Source organism: Oncorhynchus mykiss, chromosome 15, assembly GCF_013265735.2.
Source record: "Oncorhynchus mykiss isolate Arlee chromosome 15, USDA_OmykA_1.1, whole genome shotgun sequence".
Classification (NCBI taxonomy): domain Eukaryota; kingdom Metazoa; phylum Chordata; class Actinopteri; order Salmoniformes; family Salmonidae; genus Oncorhynchus; species Oncorhynchus mykiss.
In genome coordinates this window covers 42333351-42358215 of record NC_048579.1, presented here as the reverse complement: position 1 = coordinate 42358215, position 24865 = coordinate 42333351, and the positions used below count along the sequence as shown (strand labels likewise).

At 37.2% G+C, this 24865-nt stretch overlaps 24 non-coding genes across 24 annotated transcripts; all 24 read right to left on the bottom strand.

Moving 5' to 3' along the window:
- Positions 1-680: 680 nt before the first annotated feature.
- Positions 681-752, bottom strand: trnaa-ugc. The gene has a single exon. It is a non-coding gene; the product is annotated as a tRNA-Ala (tRNA).
- An 849-nt stretch (positions 753-1601) lies between these two features.
- trnaa-ugc lies at positions 1602-1673 on the bottom strand. The gene has a single exon. It is a non-coding gene; the product is annotated as a tRNA-Ala (tRNA).
- Positions 1674-3322: 1649 nt separating this feature from the next.
- trnaa-ugc lies at positions 3323-3394 on the bottom strand. Its single transcript has one exon. It is a non-coding gene; the product is annotated as a tRNA-Ala (tRNA).
- An 849-nt stretch (positions 3395-4243) lies between these two features.
- Positions 4244-4315, bottom strand: trnaa-ugc. The gene has a single exon. It is a non-coding gene; the product is annotated as a tRNA-Ala (tRNA).
- Positions 4316-6086: 1771 nt separating this feature from the next.
- Positions 6087-6158, bottom strand: trnaa-ugc. Its single transcript has one exon. It is a non-coding gene; the product is annotated as a tRNA-Ala (tRNA).
- Positions 6159-7007: 849 nt separating this feature from the next.
- Positions 7008-7079, bottom strand: trnaa-ugc. Its single transcript has one exon. It is a non-coding gene; the product is annotated as a tRNA-Ala (tRNA).
- A 1770-nt stretch (positions 7080-8849) lies between these two features.
- Positions 8850-8921, bottom strand: trnaa-ugc. Its single transcript has one exon. It is a non-coding gene; the product is annotated as a tRNA-Ala (tRNA).
- Positions 8922-9773: 852 nt separating this feature from the next.
- Positions 9774-9845, bottom strand: trnaa-ugc. The gene has a single exon. It is a non-coding gene; the product is annotated as a tRNA-Ala (tRNA).
- An 849-nt stretch (positions 9846-10694) lies between these two features.
- trnaa-ugc lies at positions 10695-10766 on the bottom strand. Its single transcript has one exon. It is a non-coding gene; the product is annotated as a tRNA-Ala (tRNA).
- Positions 10767-11617: 851 nt separating this feature from the next.
- Positions 11618-11689, bottom strand: trnaa-ugc. The gene has a single exon. It is a non-coding gene; the product is annotated as a tRNA-Ala (tRNA).
- An 848-nt stretch (positions 11690-12537) lies between these two features.
- On the bottom strand, positions 12538-12609 carry trnaa-ugc. Its single transcript has one exon. It is a non-coding gene; the product is annotated as a tRNA-Ala (tRNA).
- Positions 12610-13457: 848 nt separating this feature from the next.
- Positions 13458-13529, bottom strand: trnaa-ugc. The gene has a single exon. It is a non-coding gene; the product is annotated as a tRNA-Ala (tRNA).
- Positions 13530-14378: 849 nt separating this feature from the next.
- Positions 14379-14450, bottom strand: trnaa-ugc. Its single transcript has one exon. It is a non-coding gene; the product is annotated as a tRNA-Ala (tRNA).
- An 848-nt stretch (positions 14451-15298) lies between these two features.
- Positions 15299-15370, bottom strand: trnaa-ugc. The gene has a single exon. It is a non-coding gene; the product is annotated as a tRNA-Ala (tRNA).
- An 852-nt stretch (positions 15371-16222) lies between these two features.
- Positions 16223-16294, bottom strand: trnaa-ugc. Its single transcript has one exon. It is a non-coding gene; the product is annotated as a tRNA-Ala (tRNA).
- Positions 16295-17143: 849 nt separating this feature from the next.
- On the bottom strand, positions 17144-17215 carry trnaa-ugc. Its single transcript has one exon. It is a non-coding gene; the product is annotated as a tRNA-Ala (tRNA).
- An 850-nt stretch (positions 17216-18065) lies between these two features.
- trnaa-ugc lies at positions 18066-18137 on the bottom strand. The gene has a single exon. It is a non-coding gene; the product is annotated as a tRNA-Ala (tRNA).
- Positions 18138-18988: 851 nt separating this feature from the next.
- On the bottom strand, positions 18989-19060 carry trnaa-ugc. The gene has a single exon. It is a non-coding gene; the product is annotated as a tRNA-Ala (tRNA).
- Positions 19061-19877: 817 nt separating this feature from the next.
- trnaa-ugc lies at positions 19878-19949 on the bottom strand. Its single transcript has one exon. It is a non-coding gene; the product is annotated as a tRNA-Ala (tRNA).
- Positions 19950-20801: 852 nt separating this feature from the next.
- Positions 20802-20873, bottom strand: trnaa-ugc. Its single transcript has one exon. It is a non-coding gene; the product is annotated as a tRNA-Ala (tRNA).
- Positions 20874-21723: 850 nt separating this feature from the next.
- On the bottom strand, positions 21724-21795 carry trnaa-ugc. Its single transcript has one exon. It is a non-coding gene; the product is annotated as a tRNA-Ala (tRNA).
- An 850-nt stretch (positions 21796-22645) lies between these two features.
- trnaa-ugc lies at positions 22646-22717 on the bottom strand. Its single transcript has one exon. It is a non-coding gene; the product is annotated as a tRNA-Ala (tRNA).
- An 851-nt stretch (positions 22718-23568) lies between these two features.
- Positions 23569-23640, bottom strand: trnaa-ugc. Its single transcript has one exon. It is a non-coding gene; the product is annotated as a tRNA-Ala (tRNA).
- Positions 23641-24490: 850 nt separating this feature from the next.
- Positions 24491-24562, bottom strand: trnaa-ugc. The gene has a single exon. It is a non-coding gene; the product is annotated as a tRNA-Ala (tRNA).
- Between the last annotated feature and the right edge of the window lie 303 nt (positions 24563-24865).

The window sequence follows — 24865 nt, the reverse complement described above, 5'->3', positions numbered from 1 at the left end:
GGCTAGGGACCAGCAAAAGTGACCCAAAAGAGACACTCTGGCGGAGCAACTTAGTTTTTAATTGTATTTTTTTGTTTTTCAGTTTAGTTTTCTTAATTTGGTTTGGTTTTTAACCTTATGGTCCACTTAGGAGCCTACGACAAGTCACAGTAAAACATTAACATTTTTAACCATAACATAAAAATAAATAATTCTATACAATCTACATTAACAATCTAAATGGACCAAAAAGAGACAATAGAAAAAACTTTCAATTGCAATGTGAGAAAATGATGGTAACTAGTCTGGCCCTAATTCAGGTTAATCGTGTTTTTTTTTAATTGTAAGCCAGGGCGGGATCAGCCAGTGGCGGCTTCCCACATTCATATACAGTCTGGAAGCGGAGGGGTGAACTATTAATACAATGTACTTTTTATATACACCACTCCATTGAAACTACAATGAAATGATAGCAGCAATTCTTGAAACAGGTACGGACAGGGATCGAAAACATGAACTTCAGTTTTTGAAAATGATGCCATAAAAGTTGGCAACCATGCCACTTCTGTTCTATAAATATACTAACAGGGATTGAACGCATATTCTTCAGATTACAAGACCAAATGATTTTGCACATCTCTGTTTCCTGCTTAGAATTTCAACATTCTGGAAAGTAGAAGTTGGGTCTTTGCAAAAAAACATGGAGAAGCTGGGGATTGAACCCAGGACCTCATACATGCAAAGCATGCGCTCTACCACTGAGCTACATCCCCTTTCTGCAAAAGAAAAACATTTTGCTTATTTTTTTAAATGTCACCTTTATTTAACCAGGTAAGCCAGTTAAGGACAAGTTCTCATACACCACTGCGACCTGGCCAAGATAAAGCAAAGCAGTGCAACACAAACAACAACACAGAGTTACACATGGAACAAACAAATCCGGGCTTGGGTCCAGCAAAAGTGACCCAAAAGAGACACTCTGGCAGGGCAACTTAGTTTTTAATTGTATTTTTTTGTTTTTCAGTTTAGTTTTCTTAATTTGGTTTGGTTTTTAACCCTATGGTCCACTTAGGAGCCTACGACAAGTCACAGTAAAACATTAACATTTTTAACCATAACATAAAAATAAATAATTCTATACAATCTACATTAACAATCTAAATGGACCAAAAAGAGACAATAGAAAAAACTTTCAATTGCAATGTGAGAAAATGATGGTAACTAGTCTGGCCCTAATTCAGGTTAATCGTGTTTTTTTTTTATTGTAAGCCAGGGCGGGATCAGCCAGTGGCGGCTTCCCACATTCATATACAGTCTGGAAGCGGAGGGGTGAACTATTAATACAATGTACTTTTTATATACACCACTCCATTGAAACTACAATGAAATGATAGCAGCAATTCTTGAAACAGGTACGGACAGGGATCGAAAACATGAACTTCAGTTTTTGAAAATGATGCCATAAAAGTTGGCAACCATGCCACTTCTGTTCTATAAATGTACTAACAGGGATTGAACGCATATCCTTCAGATTACAAGACCAAATGATTTTGCACATCTCTGTTTCCTGCTTAGAATTTCAACATTCTGGAAAGTAGAAGTTGGGTCTTTGCAAAAAAACATGGAGAAGCTGGGGATTGAACCCAGGATCTCATACATGCAAAGCATGCGCTCTACCACTGAGCTACATCCCCTTTCTGCAAAATAAAAAAATGTTGCTTATTTTTTTAAATGTCACCTTTATTTAACCAGGTAAGCCAGTTAAGGACAAGTTCTCATACACCACTGCGACCTGGCCAAGATAAAGCAAAGCAGTGCAACACAAACAACAACACAGAGTTACACATGGAACAAACAAATCCGGGCTAGGGACCAGCAAAAGTGACCCAAAAGAGACACTCTGGCGGAGCAACTTAGTTTTTAATTGTACTTTTTTGTTTTTCAGTTTAGTTTTCTTAATTTGGTTTGGTTTTTAACCTTATGGTCCACTTAGGAGCCTACGACAAGTCACAGTAAAACATTAACATTTTTAACCATAACATAAAAATAAATAATTCTATACAATCTACATTAACAATCTAAATGGACCAAAAAGAGACAATAGAAAAAACTTTCAATTGCAATTTGAGAAAATGATGGTAACTAGTCTGGCCCTAATTCAGGTTAATCGTGTTTTTTTTTAAATGTAAGCCAGGGCGGGATCAGCCAGCAGCGGCTTCCCACATTCATATACAGTCTGGAAGCGGAGGGGTGAACTATTAATACAATGTACTTTTTATATACACCACTCCATTGAAACTACAATGAAATGATAGCAGCAATTCTTAAAACAGGTACGGACAGGGATCGAGAACATGAACTTCAGTTTTTGAAAATGATGCCATAAAAGTTGGCTAACATGCCACTTCTGTTCTATAAATATACTAACAGGGATTGAACGCATATTCTTCAGATTACAAGACCAAATGATTTTGCACATCTCTGTTTCCTGCTTAGAATTTCAACATTCTGGAAAGTAGAAGTTGGGTCTTTGCAAAACAATAGGACAAACTGGTGAGTTAAGGACAAGTTCTCATACACCACTGCGACCTGGCCAAGATAAAGCAAAGCAGTGCAACACAAACAACAACACAGAGTTACACATGGAACAAACAAATCCGGGCTTGGGACCAGCAAAAGTGACCCAAAAGAGACACTCTGGCGGAGCAACTTAGTTTTTAATTGTACTTTTTTGTTTTTCAGTTTAGTTTTCTTAATTTGGTTTGGTTTTTAACCTTATGGTCCACTTAGGAGCCTACGACAAGTCACAGTAAAACATTAACATTTTTAACCATAACATAAAAATAAATAATTCTATACAATCTACATTAACAATCTAAATGGACCAAAAAGAGACAATAGAAAAAACTTTCAATTGCAATGTGAGAAAATGATGGTAACTAGTCTGGCCCTAATTCAGGTTAATCGTGTTTAAAAAAAAAAAATGTAAGCCAGGGCGGGATCAGCCAGTGGCGGCTTCCCACATTCATATACAGTCTGGAAGCGGAGGGGTGAACTATTAATACAATGTACTTTTTATATACACCACTCCATTGAAACTACAATGAAATGATAGCAGCAATTCTTGAAACAGGTACGGACAGGGATCGAAAACATGAACTTCAGTTTTTGAAAATGATGCCATAAAAGTTGGCAACCATGCCACTTCTGTTCTATAAATGTACTAACAGGGATTGAACGTATATTCTTCAGATTACAAGACCAAATGATTTTGCACATCTCTGTTTCCTGCTTAGAATTTCAACATTCTGGAAAGTAGAAGTTGGGTCTTTGCAAAAAAACATGGAGAAGCTGGGGATTGAACCCAGGACCTCATACATGCAAAGCATGCACTCTACCACTGAGCTACATGCCCTTTCTGCAAAAGAAAAACATTTTGCTTATTTTTTTAAATGTCACCTTTATTTAACCAGGTAAGCCAGTTAAGGACAAGTTCTCATACACCACTGCGACCTGGCCAAGCTAAAGCAAAGCAGTGCAACACAAACAACAACACAGAGTTACACATGGAACAAACAAATCCGGGCTTGGGACCAGCAAAAGTGACCCAAAAGAGACACTCTGGCGGAGCAACTTAGTTTTTAATTGTATTTTTTTGTTTTTCAGTTTAGTTTTCTTAATTTGGTTTGGATTTTAACCTTATGGTCCACTTAGGAGCCTACGACAAGTCACAGTAAAACATTAACATTTTTAACCATAACATAAAAATAAATAATTCTATACAATCTACATTAACAATCTAAATGGACCAAAAAGAGACAATAGAAAAAACTTTCAATTGCAATGTGAGAAAATGATGGTAACTAGTCTGGCCCTAATTCAGGTTAATCGTGTTTTTTTAAAATTGTAAGCCAGGGCGGGATCAGCCAGTGGCGGCTTCCCACATTCATATACAGTCTGGAAGCGGAGGGGTGAACTATTAATACAATGTACTTTTTATATACACCACTCCATTGAAACTACAATGAAATGATAGCAGCAATTCTTGAAACAGGTACGGACAGGGATCGAAAACATGAACTTCAGTTTTTGAAAATGATGCCATAAAAGTTGGCAACCATGCCACTTCTGTTCTATAAATGTACTAACAGGGATTGAACGCATATTCTTCAGATTACAAGACCAAATGATTTTGCACATCTCTGTTTCCTGCTTAGAATTTCAACATTCTGGAAAGTAGAAGTTGGGTCTTTGCAAAAAAACATGGAGAAGCTGGGGATTGAACCCAGGACCTCATACATGCAAAGCATGCGCTCTACCACTGAGCTACATGCCCTTTCTGCAAAAGAAAAACATTTTGCTTATTTTTTTAAATGTCACCTTTATTTAACCAGGTAAGCCAGTTAAGGACAAGTTCTCATACACCACTGCGACCTGGCCAAGATAAAGCAAAGCAGTGCAACACAAACAACAACACAGAGTTACACATGGAACAAACAAATCCGGGCTTGGGACCAGCAAAAGTGACCCAAAAGAGACACTCTGGCGGAGCAACTTAGTTTTTAATTGTATTTTTTTGTTTTTCAGTTTAGTTTTCTTAATTTGGTTTGGTTTTTAACCTTATGGTCCACTTAGGAGCCTACGACAAGTCACAGTAAAACATTAAAATTTTTAACCATAACATAAAAATAAATAATTCTATACAATCTACATTAACAATCTAAATGGACCAAAAAGAGACAATAGAAAAAACTTTCAATTGCAATGTGAGAAAATGATGGTACCTAGTCTGGCCCTAATTCAGGTTAATCGTGTTTTTTTTTAAATGTAAGCCAGGGCGGGATCAGCCAGCAGCGGCTTCCCACATTCATATACAGTCTGGAAGCGGAGGGGTGAACTATTAATACAATGTACTTTTTATATACACCACTCCATTGAAACTACAATGAAATGATAGCAGCAATTCTTAAAACAGGTACGGACAGGGATCGAGAACATGAACTTCAGTTTTTGAAAATGATGCCATAAAAGTTGGCTAACATGCCACTTCTGTTCTATAAATATACTAACAGGGATTGAACGCATATTCTTCAGATTACAAGACCAAATGATTTTGCACATCTCTGTTTCCTGCTTAGAATTTCAACATTCTGGAAAGTAGAAGTTGGGTCTTTGCAAAACAATAGGACAAACTGGTGATTGAACCTAGGACCTCATACATGCAAAGCATGCGCTCTACCACTGAGCTACATCCCCTTTCTGGGAAATAAATAAATGTTGCTTATTTTTTTAAATGTCACCTTTATTTAACCAGGTAAGCCAGTTAAGGACAAGTTCTCATACACCACTGCGACCTGGCCAAGATAAAGCAAAGCAGTGCAACACAAACAACAACACAGAGTTACACATGGGACAAACAAATCCGGGCTTGGGACCAGCAAAAGTGACCCAAAAGAGACACTCTGGCGGAGCAACTTAGTTTTTAATTGTATTTTTTTGTTTTTCAGTTTAGTTTTCTTAATTTGGTTTGGTTTTTAACCTTATGGTCCACTTAGGAGCCTACGACAAGTCACAGTAAAACATTAACATTTTTAACCATAACATAAAAATAAATAATTCTATGCAATCTACATTAACAATCTAAATGGACCAAAAAGAGACAATAGAAAAAAACTTTCAATTGCAATGTGAGAAAATGATGGTACCTAGTCTGGCCCTAATTCAGGTTAATCGTGTTTTTTTTAAAAATGTAAGCCAGGGCGGGATCAGCCAGCAGCGGCTTCCCACATTCATATACAGTCTGGAAGCGGAGGGGTGAACTATTAATACAATGTACTTTTTATATACACCACTCCATTGAAACTACAATGAAATGATAGCAGCAATTCTTAAAACAGGTACGGACAGGGATCGAAAACATGAACTTCAGTTTTTGAAAATGATGCCATAAAAGTTGGCTACCATGCCACTTCTGTTCTATAAATGTACTAACAGGGATTGAACACATATTCTTCAGATTACAAGACCAAATGATTTTGCACATCTCTGTTTCCTGCTTAGAATTTCAACATTCTGGAAAGTAGAAGTTGGGTCTTTGCAAAAAAACATGGAGAAGCTGGGGATTGATCCCAGGACCTCATACATGCAAAGCATGCGCTCTACCACTGAGCTACATGCCCTTTCTGCAAAAGAAAAAAATGTTGCTTATTTTTTTAAATGTCACCTTTATTTAACCAGGTAAGCCAGTAAAGGACAAGTTCTCATACACCACTGCGACCTGGCCAAGATAAAGCAAAGCAGTGCAACACAAACAACAACACAGAGTTACACATGGAACAAACAAATCCGGGCTTGGGACCAGCAAAAGTGACCCAAAAGAGACACTCTGGCGGAGCAACTTAGTTTTTAATTGTATTTTTTTGTTTTTCAGTTTAGTTTTCTTAATTTGGTTTGGTTTTTAACCTTATGGTCCACTTAGGAGCCTACGACAAGTCACAGTAAAACATTAACATTTTTAACATAACATAAAAATAAATAATTCTATGCAATCTACATTAACAATCTAAATGGACCAAAAAGAGACAATAGAAAAAAACTTTCAATTGCAATGTGAGAAAATGATGGTACCTAGTCTGGCCCTAATTCAGGTTAATCGTGTTTTTTTTTAAATGTAAGCCAGGGCGGGATCAGCCAGCAGCGGCTTCCCACATTCATATACAGTCTGGAAGCGGAGGGGTGAACTATTAATACAATGTACTTTTTATATACACCACTCCATTGAAACTACAATGAAATGATAGCAGCAATTCTTAAAACAGGTACGGACAGGGATCGAGAACATGAACTTCAGTTTTTGAAAATGATGCCATAAAAGTTGGCTAACATGCCACTTCTGTTCTATAAATGTACTAACAGGGATTGAACACATATTCTTCAGATTACAAGACCAAATGATTTTGCACATCTCTGTTTCCTGCTTAGAATTTCAACATTCTGGAAAGTAGAAGTTGGGTCTTTGCAAAAAAACATGGAGAAGCTGGGGATTGAACCCAGGACCTCATACATGCAAAGCATGCGCTCTACCACTGAGCTACATGCCCTTTCTGCAAAAGAAAAACATTTTGCTTATTTTTTTAAATGTCACCTTTATTTAACCAGGTAAGCCAGTTAAGGACAAGTTCTCATACACCACTGCGACCTGGCCAAGATAAAGCAAAGCAGTGCAACACAAACAACAACACAGAGTTACACATGGAACAAACAAATCCGGGCTTGGGACCAGCAAAAGTGACCCAAAAGAGACACTCTGGCGGAGCAACTTAGTTTTTAATTGTATTTTTTTGTTTTTCAGTTTAGTTTTCTTAATTTGGTTTGGTTTTTAACCTTATGGTCCACTTAGGAGCCTACGACAAGTCACAGTAAAACATTAACATTTTTAACCATAACATAAAAATAAATAATTCTATACAATCTACATTAACAATCTAAATGGACCAAAAAGAGACAATAGAAAAAACTTTCAATTGCAATGTGAGAAAATGATGGTACCTAGTCTGGCCCTAATTCAGGTTAATCGTGTTTTTTTTTAAATGTAAGCCAGGGCGGGATCAGCCAGCAGCGGCTTCCCACATTCATATACAGTCTGGAAGCGGAGGGGTGAACTATTAATACAATGTACTTTTTATATACACCACTCCATTGAAACTACAATGAAATGATAGCAGCAATTCTTAAAACAGGTACGGACAGGGATCGAGAACATGAACTTCAGTTTTTGAAAATGATGCCATAAAAGTTGGCTAACATGCCACTTCTGTTCTATAAATATACTAACAGGGATTGAACGCATATTCTTCAGATTACAAGACCAAATGATTTTGCACATCTCTGTTTCCTGCTTAGAATTTCAACATTCTGGAAAGTAGAAGTTGGGTCTTTGCAAAACAATAGGACAAACTGGTGATTGAACCTAGGACCTCATACATGCAAAGCATGCGCTCTACCACTGAGCTACATCCCCTTTCTGGGAAATAAATAAATGTTGCTTATTTTTTTAAATGTCACCTTTATTTAACCAGGTAAGCCAGTTAAGGACAAGTTCTCATACACCACTGCGACCTGGCCAAGATAAAGCAAAGCAGTGCAACACAAACAACAACACAGAGTTACACATGGGACAAACAAATCCGGGCTTGGGACCAGCAAAAGTGACCCAAAAGAGACACTCTGGCGGAGCAACTTAGTTTTTAATTGTATTTTTTTGTTTTTCAGTTTAGTTTTCTTAATTTGGTTTGGTTTTTAACCTTATGGTCCACTTAGGAGCCTACGACAAGTCACAGTAAAACATTAACATTTTTAACCATAACATAAAAATAAATAATTCTATGCAATCTACATTAACAATCTAAATGGACCAAAAAGAGACAATAGAAAAAAACTTTCAATTGCAATGTGAGAAAATGATGGTACCTAGTCTGGCCCTAATTCAGGTTAATCGTGTTTTTTTTTAATTGTAAGCCAGGGCGGGATCAGCCAGTGGCGGCTTCCCACATTCATATACAGTCTGGAAGCGGAGGGGTGAACTATTAATACAATGTACTTTTTATATACACCACTCCATTGAAACTACAATGAAATGATAGCAGCAATTCTTGAAACAGGTACGGACAGGGATCGAAAACATGAACTTCAGTTTTTGAAAATGATGCCATAAAAGTTGGCAACCATGCCACTTCTGTTCTATAAATATACTAACAGGGATTGAACGCATATTCTTCAGATTACAAGACCAAATGATTTTGCACATCTCTGTTTCCTGCTTAGAATTTCAACATTCTGGAAAGTAGAAGTTGGGTCTTTGCAAAAAAACATGGAGAAGCTGGGGATTGAACCCAGGACCTCATACATGCAAAGCATGCGCTCTACCACTGAGCTACATCCCCTTTCTGCAAAAGAAAAACATTTTGCTTATTTTTTTAAATGTCACCTTTATTTAACCAGGTAAGCCAGTTAAGGACAAGTTCTCATACACCACTGCGACCTGGCCAAGATAAAGCAAAGCAGTGCAACACAAACAACAACACAGAGTTACACATGGAACAAACAAATCCGGGCTTGGGACCAGCAAAAGTGACCCAAAAGAGACACTCTGGCGGAGCAACTTAGTTTTTAATTGTATTTTTTTGTTTTTCAGTTTAGTTTTCTTAATTTGGTTTGGTTTTTAACCCTATGGTCCACTTAGGAGCCTACGACAAGTCACAGTAAAACATTAACATTTTTAACCATAACATAAAAATAAATAATTCTATACAATCTACATTAACAATCTAAATGGACCAAAAAGAGACAATAGAAAAAACTTTCAATTGCAATGTGAGAAAATGATGGTAACTAGTCTGGCCCTAATTCAGGTTAATCGTGTTTAAAAAAAAAAAATGTAAGCCAGGGCGGGATCAGCCAGTGGCGGCTACCCACATTCATATACAGTCTGGAAGCGGAGGGGTGAACTATTAATACAATGTACTTTTTATATACACCACTCCATTGAAACTACAATGAAATGATAGCAGCAATTCTTGAAACAGGTACGGACAGGGATCGAAAACATGAACTTCAGTTTTTGAAAATGATGCCATAAAAGTTGGCAACCATGCCACTTCTGTTCTATAAATGTACTAACAGGGATTGAACGCATATTCTTCAGATTACAAGACCAAATGATTTTGCACATCTCTGTTTCCTGCTTAGAATTTCAACATTCTGGAAAGTAGAAGTTGGGTCTTTGCAAAAAAACATGGAGAAGCTGGGGATTGAACCCAGGACCTCATACATGCAAAGCATGCGCTCTACCACTGAGCTACATCCCCTTTCTGCAAAAGAAAAAAAAATTGCTTATTTTTTAAAATGTCACCTTTATTTAACCAGGTAAGCCAGTAAAGGACAAGTTCTCATACACCACTGCGACCTGGCCAAGATAAAGCAAAGCAGTGCAACACAAACAACAACACAGAGTTACACATGGAACAAACAAATCCGGGCTTGGGACCAGCAAAAGTGACCCAAAAGAGACACTCTGGCGGAGCAACTTAGTTTTTAATTGTATTTTTTTGTTTTTCAGTTTAGTTTTCTTAATTTGGTTTGGTTTTTAACCTTATGGTCCACTTAGGAGCCTACGACAAGTCACAGTAAAACATTAACATTTTTAACATAACATAAAAATAAATAATTCTATGCAATCTACATTAACAATCTAAATGGACCAAAAAGAGACAATAGAAAAAAACTTTCAATTGCAATGTGAGAAAATGATGGTACCTAGTCTGGCCCTAATTCAGGTTAATCGTGTTTTTTTTTAAATGTAAGCCAGGGCGGGATCAGCCAGCAGCGGCTTCCCACATTCATATACAGTCTGGAAGCGGAGGGGTGAACTATTAATACAATGTACTTTTTATATACACCACTCCATTGAAACTACAATGAAATGATAGCAGCAATTCTTAAAACAGGTACGGACAGGGATCGAGAACATGAACTTCAGTTTTTGAAAATGATGCCATAAAAGTTGGCTAACATGCCACTTCTGTTCTATAAATGTACTAACAGGGATTGAACACATATTCTTCAGATTACAAGACCAAATGATTTTGCACATCTCTGTTTCCTGCTTAGAATTTCAACATTCTGGAAAGTAGAAGTTGGGTCTTTGCAAAAAAACATGGAGAAGCTGGGGATTGAACCCAGGACCTCATACATGCAAAGCATGCGCTCTACCACTGAGCTACATGCCCTTTCTGCAAAAGAAAAACATTTTGCTTATTTTTTTAAATGTCACCTTTATTTAACCAGGTAAGCCAGTTAAGGACAAGTTCTCATACACCACTGCGACCTGGCCAAGATAAAGCAAAGCAGTGCAACACAAACAACAACACAGAGTTACACATGGGACAAACAAATCCGGGCTTGGGACCAGCAAAAGTGACCCAAAAGAGACACTCTGGCGGAGCAACTTAGTTTTTAATTGTATTTTTTTGTTTTTCAGTTTAGTTTTCTTAATTTGGTTTGGTTTTTAACCTTATGGTCCACTTAGGAGCCTACGACAAGTCACAGTAAAACATTAACATTTTTAACCATAACATAAAAATAAATAATTCTATGCAATCTACATTAACAATCTAAATGGACCAAAAAGAGACAATAGAAAAAAACTTTCAATTGCAATGTGAGAAAATGATGGTACCTAGTCTGGCCCTAATTCAGGTTAATCGTGTTTTTTTTTAAAATGTAAGCCAGGGAGGATTCAGCCAGCAGCGGCTTCCCACATTCATATACAGTCTGGAAGCGGAGGGGTGAACTATTAATACAATGTACTTTTTATATACACCACTCCATTGAAACTACAATGAAATGATAGCAGCAATTCTTAAAACAGGTACGGACAGGGATCGAAAACATGAACTTCAGTTTTTGAAAATGATGCCATAAAAGTTGGCTACCATGCCACTTCTGTTCTATAAATGTACTAACAGGGATTGAACACATATTCTTCAGATTACAAGACCAAATGATTTTGCACATCTCTGTTTCCTGCTTAGAATTTCAACATTCTGGAAAGTAGAAGTTGGGTCTTTGCAAAAAAACATGGAGAAGCTGGGGATTGATCCCAGGACCTCATACATGCAAAGCATGCGCTCTACCACTGAGCTACATCCCCTTTCTGCAAAAGAAAAAAATGTTGCTTATTTTTTTAAATGTCACCTTTATTTAACCAGGTAAGCCAGTTAAGGACAAGTTCTCATACACCACTGCGACCTGGCCAAGATAAAGCAAAGCAGTGCAACACAAACAACAACACAGAGTTACACATGGAACAAACAAATCCGGGCTTGGGACCAGCAAAAGTGACCCAAAAGAGACACTCTGGCGGAGCAACTTAGTTTTTAATTGTATTTTTTTGTTTTTCAGTTTAGTTTTCTTAATTTGGTTTGGTTTTTAACCTTATGGTCCACTTAGGAGCCTACGACAAGTCACAGTAAAACATTAACATTTTTAACATAACATAAAAATAAATAATTCTATGCAATCTACATTAACAATCTAAATGGACCAAAAAGAGACAATAGAAAAAAACTTTCAATTGCAATGTGAGAAAATGATGGTACCTAGTCTGGCCCTAATTCAGGTTAATCGTGTTTTTTTTTAAATGTAAGCCAGGGCGGGATCAGCCAGCAGCGGCTTCCCACATTCATATACAGTCTGGAAGCGGAGGGGTGAACTATTAATACAATGTACTTTTTATATACACCACTCCATTGAAACTACAATGAAATGATAGCAGCAATTCTTAAAACAGGTACGGACAGGGATCGAGAACATGAACTTCAGTTTTTGAAAATGATGCCATAAAAGTTGGCTAACATGCCACTTCTGTTCTATAAATGTACTAACAGGGATTGAACACATATTCTTCAGATTACAAGACCAAATGATTTTGCACATCTCTGTTTCCTGCTTAGAATTTCAACATTCTGGAAAGTAGAAGTTGGGTCTTTGCAAAACAAAAGGAGAAGCTGGTGCTTGAACCCAGGACCTCATACATGCAAAGCATGCGCTCTACCACTGAGCTACATCCCCTTTCTGGGAAATAAATAAATGTTGCTTATTTTTTTAAATGTCACCTTTATTTAACCAGGTAAGCCAGTTAAGGACAAGTTCTCATACACCACTGCGACCTGGCCAAGATAAAGCAAAGCAGTGCAACACAACAACAACACAGAGTTACACATGGAACAAACAAATCCGGGCTAGGGACCAGCAAAAGTGACCCAAAAGAGACACTCTGGCGGAGCAACTTAGTTTTTAATTGTATTTTTTTGTTTTTCAGTTTAGTTTTCTTAATTTGGTTTGGTTTTTAACCTTATGGTCCACTTAGGAGCCTACGACAAGTCACAGTAAAACATTAACATTTTTAACCATAACATAAAAATAAATAATTCTATACAATCTACATTAACAATCTAAATGGACCAAAAAGAGACAATAGAAAAAACTTTCAATTGCAATGTGAGAAAATGATGGTAACTAGTCTGGCCCTAATTCAGGTTAATCGTGTTTTTTTTAAAATGTAAGCCAGGGCGGGATCAGCCAGCAGCGGCTTCCCACATTCATATACAGTCTGGAAGCGGAGGGGTGAACTATTAATACAATGTACTTTTTATATACACCACTCCATTGAAACTACAATGAAATGATAGCAGCAATTCTTAAAACAGGTACGGACAGGGATCGAGAACATGAACTTCAGTTTTTGAAAATGATGCCATAAAAGTTGGCTACCATGCCACTTCTGTTTTATAAATGTACTAACAGGGATTGAACGCATATTCTTCAGATTACAAGACCAAATGATTTTGCACATCTCTGTTTCCTGCTTAGAATTTCAACATTCTGGAAAGTAGAAGTTGGGTCTTTGCAAAAAAACATGGAGAAGCTGGGGATTGATCCCAGGACCTCATACATGCAAAGCATGCGCTCTACCACTGAGCTACATCCCCTTTCTGCAAAAGAAAAAAATGTTGCTTATTTTTTTAAATGTCACCTTTATTTAACCAGGTAAGCCAGTTAAGGACAAGTTCTCATACACCACTGCGACCTGGCCAAGATAAAGCAAAGCAGTGCAACACAAACAACAACACAGAGTTACACATGGAACAAACAAATCCGGGCTTGGGACCAGCAAAAGTGACCCAAAAGAGACACTCTGGCGGAGCAACTTAGTTTTTAATTGTATTTTTTTGTTTTTCAGTTTAGTTTTCTTAATTTGGTTTGGTTTTTAACCTTATGGTCCACTTAGGAGCCTACGACAAGTCACAGTAAAACATTAACATTTTTAACATAACATAAAAATAAATAATTCTATGCAATCTACATTAACAATCTAAATGGACCAAAAAGAGACAATAGAAAAAAACTTTCAATTGCAATGTGAGAAAATGATGGTACCTAGTCTGGCCCTAATTCAGGTTAATCGTGTTTTTTTTTAAATGTAAGCCAGGGCGGGATCAGCCAGCAGCGGCTTCCCACATTCATATACAGTCTGGAAGCGGAGGGGTGAACTATTAATACAATGTACTTTTTATATACACCACTCCATTGAAACTACAATGAAATGATAGCAGCAATTCTTAAAACAGGTACGGACAGGGATCGAGAACATGAACTTCAGTTTTTGAAAATGATGCCATAAAAGTTGGCTAACATGCCACTTCTGTTCTATAAATGTACTAACAGGGATTGAACACATATTCTTCAGATTACAAGACCAAATGATTTTGCACATCTCTGTTTCCTGCTTAGAATTTCAACATTCTGGAAAGTAGAAGTTGGGTCTTTGCAAAAAAACATGGAGAAGCTGGGGATTGATCCCAGGACCTCATACATGCAAAGCATGCGCTCTACCACTGAGCTACATCCCCTTTCTGCAAAAGAAAAAAATGTTGCTTATTTTTTTAAATGTCACCTTTATTTAACCAGGTAAGCCAGTTAAGGACAAGTTCTCATACACCACTGCGACCTGGCCAAGATAAAGCAAAGCAGTGCAACACAAACAACAACACAGAGTTACACATGGAACAAACAAATCCGGGCTTGGGACCAGCAAAAGTGACCCAAAAGAGACACTCTGGCGGAGCAACTTAGTTTTTAATTGTATTTTTTTGTTTTTCAGTTTAGTTTTCTTAATTTGGTTTGGTTTTTAACCTTATGGTCCACTTAGGAGCCTACGACAAGTCACAGTAAAACATTAACATTTTTAACATAACATAAAAATAAATAATTCTATGCAATCTACATTAACAATCTAAATGGACCAAAAAGAGACAATAGAAAAAAACTTTCAATTGCAATGTGAGAAAATGATGGTACCTAGTCTGGCCCTAATTCAGGTTAATAGTGTTTTTTTTTAAATGTAAGCCAGGGCGGGATCAGCCAGCAGCGGCTTCCCACATTCATATACAGTCTGGAAGCGGAGGGGTGAAGTATTAATACAATGTACTTTTTATATACACCACTCCATTGAAACTACAATGAAATGATAGCAGCAATTCTTAAAACAGGTACGGACAGGGATCGAGAACATGAACTTCAGTTTTTGAAAATGATGCCATAAAAGTTGGCTAACATGCCACTTCTGTTCTATAAATATACTAACAGGGATTGAACGCATATTCTTCAGATTACAAGACCAAATGATTTTGCACATCTCTGTTTCCTGCTTAGAATTTCAACATTCTGGAAAGTAGAAGTTGGGTCTTTGCAAAACAAAAGGAGAAGCTGGTGCTTGAACCCAGGACCTCATACATGCAAAGCATGCGCTCTACCACTGAGCTACATCCCCTTTCTGGGAAATAAATAAATGTTGCTTATTTTTTTAAATGTCACCTTTATTTAACCAGGTAAGCCAGTTAAGGACAAGTTCTCATACACCACTGCGACCTGGCCAAGATAAAGCAAAGCAGTGCAACACAACAACAACACAGAGTTACACATGGAACAAACAAATCCGGGCTAGGGACCAGCAAAAGTGACCCAAAAGAGACACTCTGGCGGAGCAACTTAGTTTTTAATTGTATTTTTTTGTTTTTCAGTTTAGTTTTCTTAATTTGGTTTGGTTTTTAACCTTATGGTCCACTTAGGAGCCTACGACAAGTCACAGTAAAACATTAACATTTTTAACCATAACATAAAAATAAATAATTCTATACAATCTACATTAACAATCTAAATGGACCAAAAAGAGACAATAGAAAAAACTTTCAATTGCAATGTGAGAAAATGATGGTAACTAGTCTGGCCCTAATTCAGGTTAATCGTGTATTAAAAAAAAAAATGTAAGCCAGGGCGGGATCAGCCAGTGGCGGCTTCCCACATTCATATACAGTCTGGAAGCGGAGGGGTGAACTATTAATACAATGTACTTTTTATATACACCACTCCATTGAAACTACAATGAAATGATAGCAGCAATTCTTGAAACAGGTACGGACAGGGATCGAAAACATGAACTTCAGTTTTTGAAAATTATGCCATAAAAGTTGGCTACAATGCCACTTCTGTTCTATAAATGTACTAACAGGGATTGAACACATATTCTTCAGATTACAAGACCAAATGATTTTGCACATCTCTGTTTCCTGCTTAGAATTTCAACATTCTGGAAAGTAGAAGTTGGGTCTTTGCAAAAAAAACATGGAGAAGCTGGGGATTGATCCCAGGACCTCATTCATGCAAAGCATGCGCTCTACCACTGAGCTACATCCCCTTTCTGCAAAAGAAAAAAATTTTGCTTATTTTTTTAAATGTCACCTTTATTTAACCAGGTAAGCCAGTTAAGGACAAGTTCTCATACACCACTGCGACCTGGCCAAGATAAAGCAAAGCAGTGCAACACAAACAACAACACATAGTTACACATGGAACAAACAAATCCGGGCTTGGGACAAGCAAAAGTGACCCAAAAGAGACACTCTGGCGGAGCAACTTAGTTTTTAATTGTATTTTTCTGTTTTTCAGTTTAGTTTTCTTAATTTGGTTTGGTTTTTAACCTTATGGTCCACTTAGGAGCCTACGACAAGTCACAGTAAAACATTAACATTTTTAACCATAACATAAAAATAAATAATTCTATGCAATCTACATTAACAATCTAAATGGACCAAAAAGAGACAATAGAAAAAAACTTTCAATTGCAATGTGAGAAAATGATGGTACCTAGTCTGGCCCTAATTCAGGTTAATCGTGTTTTTTTTAAAATGTAAGCCAGGGCGGGATCAGCCAGCAGCGGCTTCCCACATTCATATACAGTCTGGAAGCGGAGGGGTGAACTATTAATACAATGTACTTTTTATATACACCACTCCATTGAAACTACAATGAAATGATAGCAGCAATTCTTAAAACAGGTACGGACAGGGATCGAGAACATGAACTTCAGTTTTTGAAAATGATGCCATAAAAGTTGGCTAACATGCCACTTCTGTTCTATAAATGTACTAACAGGGATTGAACGCATATTCTTCAGATTACAAGACCAAATGATTTTGCACATCTCTGTTTCCTGCTTAGAATTTCAACATTCTGGAAAGTAGAAGTTGGGTCTTTGCAAAACAAAAGGAGAAGCTGGTGATTGAACCTAGGACCTCATACATGCAAAGCATGCGCTCTACCACTGAGCTACATCCCCTTTCTGGGAAATAAATAAATGTTGCTTATTTTTTTAAATGTCACCTTTATTTAACCAGGTAAGCCAGTTAAGGACAAGTTCTCATACACCACTGCGACCTGGCCAAGATAAAGCAAAGCAGTGCAACACAAACAACAACACAGAGTTACACATGGGACAAACAAATCCGGGCTTGGGACCAGCAAAAGTGACCCAAAAGAGACACTCTGGCGGAGCAACTTAGTTTTTAATTGTATTTTTTTGTTTTTCAGTTTAGTTTTCTTAATTTGGTTTGGTTTTTAACCTTATGGTCCACTTAGGAGCCTACGACAAGTCACAGTAAAACATTAACATTTTTAACCATAACATAAAAATAAATAATTCTATGCAATCTACATTAACAATCTAAATGGACCAAAAAGAGACAATAGAAAAAAACTTTCAATTGCAATGTGAGAAAATGATGGTAACTAGTCTGGCCCTAATTCAGGTTAATCGTGTTTTTTTTTAAATGTAAGCCAGGGCGGGATAAGCCAGCAGCGGCTTCCCACATTCATATACAGTCTGGAAGCGGAGGGGTGAACTATTAATACAATGTACTTTTTATATACACCACTCCATTGAAACTACAATGAAATGATAGCAGCAATTCTTAAAACAGGTACGGACAGGGATCGAAAACATGAACTTCAGTTTTTGAAAATGATGCCATAAAAGTTGGCAACCATGCCACTTCTGTTCTATAAATGTACTAACAGGGATTGAACGCATATTCTTCAGATTACAAGACCAAATGATTTTGCACATCTCTGTTTCCTGCTTAGAATTTCAACATTCTGGAAAGTAGAAGTTGGGTCTTTGCAAAAAAACATGGAGAAGCTGGGGATTGAACCCAGGACCTCATACATGCAAAGCATGCGCTCTACCATTGAGCTACATCCCCTTTCTGCAAAATAAAAACAGTTTGCTTATTTTTTTAAATGTCACCTTTATTTAACCAGGTAAGCCAGTTAAGGACAAGTTCTCATACACCACTGCGACCTGGCCAAGATAAAGCAAAGCAGTGCAACACAAACAACAACACAGAGTTACACATGGAACAAACAAATCTGGGCTTGGGACCAGCAAAAGTGACCCAAAAGAGACACTCTGGCGGAGCAACTTAGTTTTTAATTGTACTTTTTTGTTTTTCAGTTTAGTTTTCTTAATTTGGTTTGGTTTTTAACCTTATGGTCCACTTAGGAGCCTACGACAAGTCACAGTAAAAAATTAAAATGTTTAACCATAACATAAAAATAAATAATTCTATACAATCTACATTAACAATCTAAATGGACCAAAAAGAGACAATAGAAAAAACTTTCAATTGCAATGTGAGAAAATGATGGTAACTAGTCTGGCCCTTATTCAGGTTAATCGTGTTTTTAAAAAAAAATGTAAGCCAGGGCGGGATCAGCCAGCGGCGGCTTCCCACATTCATATACAGTCTGGAAGCGGAGGGGTGAACTATTAATACAATGTACTTTTTATATACACCACTCCATTGAAACTACAATGAAATGATAGCAGCAATTCTTGAAACAGGTACGGACAGGGATCGAAAACATGAACTTCAGTTTTTGAAAATGATGCCATAAAAGTTGGCAACCATGCCACTTCTGTTCTATAAATGTACTAACAGGGATTGAACGCATATTCTTCATATTACAAGACCAAATGATTTTGCACATCTCTGTTTCCTGCTTAGAATTTCAACATTCTGGAAAGTAGAAGTTGGGTCTTTGCAAAAAAACATGGAGAAGCTGGGGATTGAACCCAGGACCTCATACATGCAAAGCATGCGCTCTACCACTGAGCTACATCCCCTTTCTGCAAAAGAAAAACATTTTGCTAATTTTTTTAAATGTCACCTTTATTTAACCAGGTAAGCCAGTTAAGGACAAGTTTTCATACACCACTGCGACCTGGCCAAGATAAAGCAAAGCAGTGCAACACAAACAACAACACAGAGTTACACATGGAACAAACAAATCCGGGCTTGGGACCAGCAAAAGTGACCCAAAAGAGACACTCTGGCGGAGCAACTTAGTTTTTAATTGTACTTTTTTGTTTTTCAGTTTAGTTTTCTTAATTTGGTTTGGTTTTTAACCTTATGGTCCACTTAGGAGCCTACGACAAGTCACAGTAAAACATTAACATTTTTAACCATAACATAAAAATAAATAGAAAAAAATTAAAACAAAAAACTTTCAATTGCAATGTGAGAAAATGATGGTAACTAGTCTGGCCCTTATTCAGGTTAATCGTGTTTAAAAAAAAAAAAATGTAAGCCAGGGCGGGATCAGCCAGCGGCGGCTTCCCACATTCATATACAGTCTGGAAGCGGAGGGGTGAACTATTAATACAATGTTCTTTTTATATACACCACTCCATTGAAACTACAATGAAATGATAGCAGCAATTCTTGAAACAGGTACGGACAGGGATCGAAAACATGAACTTCAGTTTTTGAAAATGATGCCATAAAAGTTGGCAACCATGCCACTTCTGTTCTATAAATGTACTAACAGGGATTGAACGCATATTCTTCAGATTACAAGACCAAATGATTTTGCACATCTCTGTTTCCTGCTTAGAATTTCAACATTCTGGAAAGTAGAAGTTGGGTCTTTGCAAAAAAACATGGAGAAGTGGGGGATTGAACCCAGGACCTCATACATGCAAAGCATGCGCTCTACCACTGAGCTACATCCCCTTTCTGAAAAAGAAAAAAATGTTGCTTATTTTTTTAAATGTCACCTTTATTTAACCAGGTAAGCCAGTTAAGGACAAGTTCTCATACACCACTGCGACCTGGCCAAGATAAAGCAAAGCAGTGCAACACAAACAACAACACAGAGTTACACATGGAACAAACAAATCCGGGCTTGGGACCAGCAAAAGTGACCCAAAAGAGACACTCTGGCGGAGCAACTTAGTTTTTAATTGTATTTTTTTGTTTTTCAGTTTAGTTTTCTTAATTTGGTTTGGTTTTTAACCTTATGGTCCACTTAGGAGCCTACGACAAGTCACAGTAAAAAATTAAAATGTTTAACCATAACATAAAAATAAATAATTCTATACAATCTACATTAACAATCTAAATGGACCAAAAAGAGACAATAGAAAAAACTTTCAATTGCAATGTGAGAAAATGATGGTAACTAGTCTGGCCCTTATTCAGGTTAATCGTGTTTTAAAAAAAAAATGTAAGCCAGGGCGGGATCAGCCAGCGGCGGCTTCCCACATTCATATACAGTCTAGAAGCGGAGGGGTGAACTATTAATACAATGTACTTTTTTATATACACCACTCCATTGAAACTACAATGAAATGATAGCAGCAATTCTTGAAACCGGTACGGATAGGGATCGAAAACATGAACTTCAGTTTTTGAAAATGATGCCATAAAAGTTGGCAACCATGCCACTTCTGTTCTATAAATGTACTAGCAGGGATTGAACGCATATTCTTCAGATTACAAGACCAAATGATTTTGCACATCTCTGTTTCCTGCTTAGAATTTCAACATTCTGGAAAGTAGAAGTTGGGTCTTTGCAAAAAAACATGGAGAAGCTGGGGATTGAACCCAGGACCTCATACATGCAAAGCATGCGCTCTACCACTGAGCTACATCCCCTTTCTGCAAAAGAAAAAATGTTGCTTATTTTTTTAAATGTCACCTTTATTTAACCAGGTAAGCCAGTTAAGGACAAGTTCTCATACACCACTGCGACCTGGCCAAGATAAAGCAAAGCAGTGCAACACAAACAACAACACAGAGTTACACATGGAACAAACAAATCCGGGCTTGGGACCAGCAAAAGTGACCCAAAAGAGACACTCTGGCGGAGCAACTTAGTTTTTAATTGTACTTTTTTGTTTTTCAGTTTAGTTTTCTTAATTTGGTTTGGTTTTCAACCTTATGGTCCACTTAGGAGCCTACGACAAGTCACAGTAAAAAATTAAAATGTTTAACCATAACATAAAAATAAATAATTCTATACAATCTACATTAACAATCTAAATGGACCAAAAAGAGACAATTGAAAAAACTTTCAATTGCAATGTGAGAAAATGATGGTAACTAGTCTGGCCCTTATTCAGGTTAATCGTGTTTTAAAAAAAAAATGTAAGCCAGGGCGGGATCAGCCAGCGGCGGCTTCCCACATTCATATACAGTCTGGAAGCGGAGGGGTGAACTATTAATACAATGTTCTTTTTATATACACCACTCCATTGAAACTACAATGAAATGATAGCAGCAATTCTTGAAACAGGTACGGACAGGGATCGAAAACATGAACTTCAGTTTTTGAAAATGATGCCATAAAAGTTGGCAACCATGCCACTTCTGTTCTATAAATGTACTAGCAGGGATTGAACGCATATTCTTCAGATTACAAGACCAAATGATTTTGCACATCTCTGTTTCCTGCTTAGAATTTCAACATTCTGGAAAGTAGAAGTTGGGTCTTTGCAAAAAAACATGGAGAAGCTGGGGATTGAACCCAGGACCTCATACATGCAAAGCATGCGCTCTACCACTGAGCTACATCCCCTTTCTGCAAAAGGAAAAATGTTGCTTATTTTTTTAAATGTCACCTTTATTTAACCAGATAAGCCAGTTAAGGACAAGTTCTCATACACCACTGCGACCTGGCCAAGATAAAGCAAAGTAGTGCAACACAAACAACAACACAGAGTTACACATGGAACAAACAAATCCGGGCTAGGGACCAGCAAAAGTGACCCAAAAGAGACACTCTGGCGGAGCAACTTAGTTTTTAATTGTACTTTTTTGTTTTTCAGTTTAGTTTTCTTAATTTGGTTTGGTTTTCAACCTTATGGTCCACTTAGGAGCCTACGACAAGTCACAGTAAAAAATTAAAATGTTTAACCATATCATAAAAATAAATAATTCTATACAATCTACATTAACAATCTAAATGGACCAAAAAGAGACAATAGAAAAAACTTTCAATTGCAATGTGAGAAAATGATGGTAACTAGTCTGGCCCTTATTCAGGTTAATCGTGTTTTAAAAAAAAAATGTAAGCCAGGGCGGGATCAGCCAGCGGCGGCTTCCCACATTCATATACAGTCTGGAAGCGGAGGGGTGAACTATTAATACAATGTTCTTTTTATATACACCACTCCATTGAAACTACAATGAAATGATAGCAGCAATTCTTGAAACAGGTACGGACAGGGATCGAAAACATGAACTTCAGTTTTTGAAAATGATGCCATAAAAGTTGGCAACCATGCCACTTCTGTTCTATAAATGTACTAACAGGGATTGAACGCATATTCTTCAGATTACAAGACCAAATGATTTTGCACATCTCTGTTTCCTGCTTAGAATTTCAACATTCTGGAAAGTAGAAGTTGGGTCTTTGCAAAAAAACATGGAGAAGCTGGGGATTGAACCCAGGACCTCATACATGCAAAGCATGCGCTCTACCACTGAGCTACATCCCCTTTCTGCAAAAGAAAAAATGTTGCTTATTTTTTTAAATGTCACCTTTATTTAACCAGGTAAGCCAGTTAAGGACAAGTTCTCATACACCACTGCGACCTGGCCAAGATAAAGCAAAGCAGTGCAACACAAACAACAACACAGAGTTACACATGGAACAAACAAATCCGGGCTTGGGACCAGCAAAAGTGACCCAAAAGAGACACTCTGGCGGAGCAACTTAGTTTTTAATTGTATTTTTTTGTTTTTCAGTTTAGTTTTCTTAATTTGGTTTGGTTTTTAACCTTATGGTCCACTTAGGAGCCTACGACAAGTCACAGTAAAAAATTAAAATGTTTAACCATAACATAAAAATAAATAATTCTATACAATCTACATTAACAATCTAAATGGACCAAAAAGAGACAATAGAAAAAACTTTCAATTGCAATGTGAGAAAATGATGGTAACTAGTCTGGCCCTTATTCAGGTTAATCGTGTTTTAAAAAAAAAATGTAAGCCAGGGCGGGATCAGCCAGCGGCGGCTTCCCACATTCATATACAGTCTAGAAGCGGAGGGGTGAACTATTAATACAATGTACTTTTTTATATACACCACTCCATTGAAACTACAATGAAATGATAGCAGCAATTCTTGAAACCGGTACGGATAGGGATCGAAAACATGAACTTCAGTTTTTGAAAATGATGCCATAAAAGTTGGCAACCATGCCACTTCTGTTCTATAAATGTACTAGCAGGGATTGAACGCATATTCTTCAGATTACAAGACCAAATGATTTTGCACATCTCTGTTTCCTGCTTAGAATTTCAACATTCTGGAAAGTAGAAGTTGGGTCTTTGCAAAAAAACATGGAGAAGCTGGGGATTGAACCCAGGACCTCATACATGCAAAGCATGCGCTCTACCACTGAGCTACATCCCCTTTCTGCAAAAGAAAAAATGTTGCTTATTTTTTTAAATGTCACCTTTATTTAACCAGGTAAGCCAGTTAAGGACAAGTTCTCATACACCACTGCGACCTGGCCAAGATAAAGCAAAGCAGTGCAACACAAACAACAACACAGAGTTACACATGGAACAAACAAATCCGGGCTTGGGACCAGCAAAAGTGACCCAAAAGAGACACTCTGGCGGAGCAACTTAGTTTTTAATTGTACTTTTTTGTTTTTCAGTTTAGTTTTCTTAATTTGGTTTGGTTTTCAACCTTATGGTCCACTTAGGAGCCTACGACAAGTCACAGTAAAAAATTAAAATGTTTAACCATAACATAAAAATAAATAATTCTATACAATCTACATTAACAATCTAAATGGACCAAAAAGAGACAATTGAAAAAACTTTCAATTGCAATGTGAGAAAATGATGGTAACTAGTCTGGCCCTTATTCAGGTTAATCGTGTTTTAAAAAAAAAATGTAAGCCAGGGCGGGATCAGCCAGCGGCGGCTTCCCACATTCATATACAGTCTGGAAGCGGAGGGGTGAACTATTAATACAATGTTCTTTTTATATACACCACTCCATTGAAACTACAATGAAATGATAGCAGCAATTCTTGAAACAGGTACGGACAGGGATCGAAAACATGAACTTCAGTTTTTGAAAATGATGCCATAAAAGTTGGCAACCATGCCACTTCTGTTCTATAAATGTACTAGCAGGGATTGAACGCATATTCTTCAGATTACAAGACCAAATGATTTTGCACATCTCTGTTTCCTGCTTAGAATTTCAACATTCTGGAAAGTAGAAGTTGGGTCTTTGCAAAAAAACATGGAGAAGCTGGGGATTGAACCCAGGACCTCATACATGCAAAGCATGCGCTCTACCACTGAGCTACATCCCCTTTCTGCAAAAGGAAAAATGTTGCTTATTTTTTTAAATGTCACCTTTATTTAACCAGATAAGCCAGTTAAGGACAAGTTCTCATACACCACTGCGACCTGGCCAAGATAAAGCAAAGTAGTGCAACACAAACAACAACACAGAGTTACACATGGAACAAACAAATCCGGGCTAGGGACCAGCAAAAGTGACCCAAAAGAGACACTCTGGCGGAGCAACTTAGTTTTTAATTGTACTTTTTTGTTTTTCAGTTTAGTTTTCTTAATTTGGTTTGGTTTTCAACCTTATGGTCCACTTAGGAGCC